The sequence below is a fragment of the Bombina bombina genome, chromosome 3, assembly GCF_027579735.1.
Source record: "Bombina bombina isolate aBomBom1 chromosome 3, aBomBom1.pri, whole genome shotgun sequence".
NCBI lineage: Eukaryota > Metazoa > Chordata > Amphibia > Anura > Bombinatoridae > Bombina > Bombina bombina.
The window spans coordinates 983269771-983275529 of NC_069501.1; positions in this window are offsets into that span (position 1 = coordinate 983269771).

Consider the following 5759-nt stretch of genomic DNA (forward strand, 5'->3'; position numbering starts at 1 on the left):
TTCTCTAGACCAACGGGATAGCACAATAGGTGCCAACATTTTATGCAATATGTTATTTTACTCATTTTGTTAACTCCTTCACAACCATGATGGTGCCATGCTTTGCAATTCTCTTTGAAAGTCAGTGGCACCATACCTCCCAACATTTCAAGAGGCCAAAGAGGGACATTTATAGCCTTAGACAAGAGCCACAACCAGGAGGCAGAAGGCATCTGCTTTCATATTGGTAAGGGAGCAGTGATAGTGCTCCCTTACCATATTAAAGGGACAGTCAAATAAAAAAAAAACTTTCATGATTTAAATAGGGCATGTAATTTTTAACAACTTTCCAATTTACTTTTATCACCAATTTTGATTTGTTCTCTTTGTATTCTTAGTTGAAAGCTAAACCTAGGAGGTTCATATTGCTAATTTCTTAGACCTTGAAGGCCGCCTCTGCATTTGAAAGTTTTTCACCACTAGAGGGCATTAGTTCAAGTGTTTCATATAGATAGCATTGAGCTCATGCACGTGAATTTACAGAGGAGTGAGCACTGATTGGCTAAAATGCAAGTCTGTCAAAAGAAGGGAAATAAGGGGGCAGTCTGCATAGGCTTAGATACATGGTAATCACAGAGGTAAAACATATATTATTATAACTGCGTTGGTTATTCAAACTAAGGAATTGGTAATTAAGGGATTATCTATCTTTTTAAAAAAATAAAATTCTGGTGTTGACTGTCCCTTTAAGCCAGATCACCAATCGTTGCAGAGAGTGCCTGTGTTACCTTCTGTAACAATCTTCCGTTGGTGCTGGTGGGAGGGAAGGAGGAAGGCGGGTGTGCGTCCCAGCGCAGGTGGGGGGAGGGAGGTACACTAGGCAAATGCTTTAGAAGAGATAGGGAGGGATGGATAAAATGTATCATTTGTAGGGGTGGGGGAGTGGGACCCTACACTACAGAAAAAAGAAATTCGCTTGGTGGGGTGATGTGTGGGGAAGGGTGATGGGACAAAATAATTTTTTTTTTAAATGAATCATTTGTTACTGGCAGACTTGCTGCCAATAACAAACATGGCAGGGAACAGTGGGAAGGAGAGGGTAAGACAGCTGTTCAGGGGGATCAGGGAGGTGAGAGGATGAGGAAGGATCCCTACACTACAGAAATTAAAAAAATAGATTAATAAATACATTTAAAAAGAGCAATAAACTGCATACTAGCAGACTGTCTGCTGGTACCTAAGATGGTGGTGAGCAGTGGGGGGAGGAGGGAAGAGAGCTGTTTTCGAGGGTTCAGGGGGTGGGAGGTTTCAGGTGGAAGGGTAATCCCTACACTACAGATATCAGAACAAAAAAAGAATTCTTTAACAAAGTAAAGAAATCTTTTAACCCACAACGCTGAATGAACAGTTTAAAAAAGTGTTAGAAAACAGACAGGTTGCTTATAAGTTATAATAACTGTTGAAATACATGAAATGATAAAATATTAAATTTAATAGTCTCACAAAACTTAAAACATACAAAGAAAACAAATGTGTGTAAATGTGATACAGCAATATATACGTTGATCAGACGTATATAATAATAATAATAATAGTGTAGTACCAAATTAATAATAAACAGATACAAAAGTTATAAAAACAGCATCAAATTAAAAATTCCCTAACACAAAGAAACTAAGAAATTGCAAATAAAAACAAATAAAGGCGGTCAAATGGTGTCAAATTCAGGCAACACGATATCCACACCAGAACATGTTTTTGCTTTGCAAGTGATACCGGTATGTCCGACAGACTCTATTTTTCCTACGAGAGGGAAGTTTGCAGGGCGGAATCCTTTCAGATTTGCTACAAGTCGTCTTTGCACACTGTATTTCTGATGACTCCAAATAATTTTCCACTTGAACTTGCAGGAGAGCAACCGCCACAGACCCAGCAAGGTGTGCTCACACCACACAATGCCGGTGACAGAAGTCATTGCCACTCTCTGAGCTATTGTGTGCAGGGCAGGGAGAGAGGGAGGGCAGGGGTATTGCTGCTGCTGGTGTTCTAAAGTAATGTGTCTACCCGTAGGAATGTGTATACCTCCATCACTTCCGGGGACGTTTCTCAGCTGGTGGAGGTTTGTGGCGCTCACTGTGCCTGCGCTAGAGGCACAATCTCCTTACAACAGCTGAGCTGAATTGATGAGAATACGATAAATTATGTGGCACGCGCACGTTACTTATAACTCTGGAGCTAATTATATTATAGACTTAATAAACTGTAATAGGCATCTCCCTTTTTGGTGAAATGGGTTAGTCCAGATCTGAGCATAGACTTGTGGTCTGCTGAGGATGAATATGTGATGGATACCCAGACAGATAAATATGTATGTGCGGACGGACGTATGTGTAATGATCAGTACTCATCGTGCTGCAAATGCTTACTACACGTGCAAATATACAGATTTAGGTGACTATTGAAATCCTGGTGATCCATCAAACTGATGTTAGATACTGCTGTATAAAGTTTTGTAATAAATACAACACCCCCACCCCTCCTATGTATACAACTAATATGCACATTAAATCTGTATATTTGCACGTGTAGTAAGCATTTGCAGCACAATGAGTTTATTAAGTCTATAATATTATTAGCTCCAGAGTTATAAGTAACGTGCACATGCCACATAATTGATCGTATTCTCATCAGCTGTTGTAAGGAGTTTGTGCCTCTAGCGCATGCGCAGTGAGCGCCACAAACCTCCACCAGCTGATGGTACGTCACCGGAAGTGACGTGGTAAACAAATTCCTATGGTAGACGGTTTAATTTAAGACACCTGTAAACAAATTCCTATGGTAGACGGTTTAATTTAAGACACTGGCTAGGCACTGTGTAGCTAGTATATGTCTCAGTTTCAGGCCAGGTAGGGGGCAGGGCAGATTTTCTTCATTCCGAGCATTCCTTGCATCGCTAGCGCCATGCGGCCGAGCCTGTACACTCAGCCCGTGGCCAGCAGCTCTGCCCTGCCTGGCCTGAAACTGAGACATATATTAATTACACAGTGCCTAGCCGGCAGCAGCAATACCCCTGCCCTCCCTCTCTCCCTGCCATGCACACAATAGCTCAGATACTGGCAACGATTTCCGTCACCGGCATTGTGTGGTGTGAGCACACCTTGCTGGGTCTGTGACGGTTGCTCTCCTGCTAGTTCAAGTGGAAAATTATTTGGAGTCAGCAGAAATACAGTGTGCAAAGTTGACTTGTAGCTGCGAGTTCGTGCCCCTATAAGCCACTGCTGACTTTCTGGGAAGGTATAGTGTTTGAATACTTATGCACAGTCCTTAACAGCATATGTGCGTATGCCACTGGAAAAACAAGAATAACTTTGACTAGAAGCATTTTTGCTTATGGAAGTATAGTGCAAATATACTTCTATTTAAAAATAAAATATAGGTAAAATCTTTGGGAAAGTCTATGGGGAAAACAGGGACGTTAAACCCCAAAATATGGTTCTACTTTTTGTTCCTGGAGACACAAACATTGCAGCATTGTTGGTCGCCCTCATCTGAACCCCCACGCCAATTTTTGTAGGAAAATAATGAGATATGGCTGAGAAAATAATTTAGAACGCTAAACTTAGATTTTACCAAAATATAACTTCTATCCCTTTAACCCCTTAACGACCAAGGACGTACGCCACACGTCCTAAAAAAAAATACAGTTAATGACCGAGGACGTGTGGCGTACGTCCTTGGTCTGGAAAGCAGGGCGGGGGCGGGCACGTGCACGGGGAGGGAGCGGGTGGGAACCGCTACACTACAGAAAAATGATGTATTAAAAGTTTTAAAAAATAGTTTTAAATATATAAAAATACATTAGTCAGGGGGTGGGGGAATTGGTCTGTGGGGGGGGGGGAAGCTACACTACAGAAAAAGAACATAACAATTAAAAAAAAAACATTTCTCTTGCAAACTGGGTACTGGCAGACAGCTGCCAGTACCCAAGATGGCCCCCAATAAGGCAGAGGGGGGGTTAGAGAGCTGTTTTGGGGGGGATCAGGGAGGTTGGGGGCTAAGGGGAAATCCTACAAAGTAGCATATGTAAATATGCTAAAGATGTATTTTATTTTTCTTTCAAAAAAACTTTTATTTTAGTACTGGCAGACTTTCTGCCAGTACTTAAGATGGCGGGGACAATTGTGGGGTGGGGGAGGGAAGGGAGCTGTTTGGGAGGGATCAGGGGGTCTGATGTGTCAGGTGGGAGGCTGATCTCTACACTAAAGCTAAAATTAACCCTGCAAGCTCCCTACAAACTACCTAATTAACCCCTTCACTGCTAGCCATAATACACGTGTGATGCGCAGCAGCACTTAGCGGCCTTCTAATTACCAAAAAGAAACGCCAAAGTCATATATGTCTGCTATTTCTGAACAAAGGGGATCCCAGAGAAGCATTTACAACCATTTGTGCCATAATTGCACAAGCTGTTTGTAAATAATTTCAGTGAGAAACCTAAAATTGTGAAAAATTTAGCGTTTTTTTAATTTGATTGCATTTGGCGGTGAAATGGTGGCATGAAATATACCAAAATGGGCCTAGATCAATACTTGGGATTGTCTACTACACTACACTGAAGCTAAAATTAACCCTAGAAGCTCCCTACATGCTCCCTAATTAACCCCTTGACTGCTGGGCATAATACACGTTTGGTGCGCAGTGGCATTTAGCAGCCTTCTAATTAGTAAAAAGCAAAACCAAAGCCATATATGTCTGCTATTTATGAACAAAGGGGATCCCAGAGAAGCATTTACAACCATGTATGCTATAATTGCATAAGTTTTTTGTAAATAATTTCAGTGAGAAACCTAAAGTTTGTGAAAAAAATTGTGAAAAAGTGAACAATTTTTTTTTATTTGATCGCATTTGGCGGTGAAATGGTGGCATGAAATATACCAAAATGGGCCTAGATCAATACTTTGGGATGTCTTCTAAAACAAAATATATACATGTCAAGGGATATTCAGAGATTCCTGAAAGATATCAGTGTTCCAATGTAACTAGCGCTAATTCTGAAAAAAAGTGGTTTGGAAATAGCAAAGTGCTACTTGTACTTATTGCCCTATAACTTGCAAGGAAAGCAAAGAACATGTAAACATTGGGTATTTCTAAACTCAGAACAAAATTTAGAAACTATTTAGCATGGGTGTTTTTTGGTGGTTGTAGATGTGTAACAGATTTTGGGGGTCAAAGTTAGAAAAAGTGTGTTTTTTTCAATTTTTCCTCATATTTTATAATTTTTTTATAGTAAATTATAAGATATGATGAAAATAATGGTATCTTTAGAAAGTCCATTTAATGGCGAGAAAAACGGTATATAATATGTGTGGGTACAGTAAATAAGGGGAAAATTACAGCTAAACACAAACACCGCAGAAATGTAAAAATAGCCTTGGTCCCAAACGGACAGAAAATGGAAAAGTGCTGTGGTCATTAAGGGGTTAACAACTGCTCTTTCATTTACAATTAAAAGAACAATGTTGAGTACCATACACCCATGGTACTCAATACGATGGGTTTTTTTCATGAATTTGAAAATACTGAAAATTCCTATTAAAAAGTGTAAACCTTAAAAAAGGACGCATTGTGTGAATCACATTTGTAAGAAACAGTAAAGTTTAGATGGTCTGTTAGCACAAACACATCAAAGCAACCTACAGCAACTAATACCTGTCTAATGGGTGGGTGTAATTGAGTTCGGCGAGCCCCTATGACGTGAAGTTGTGACGTCAGTGAGTGGG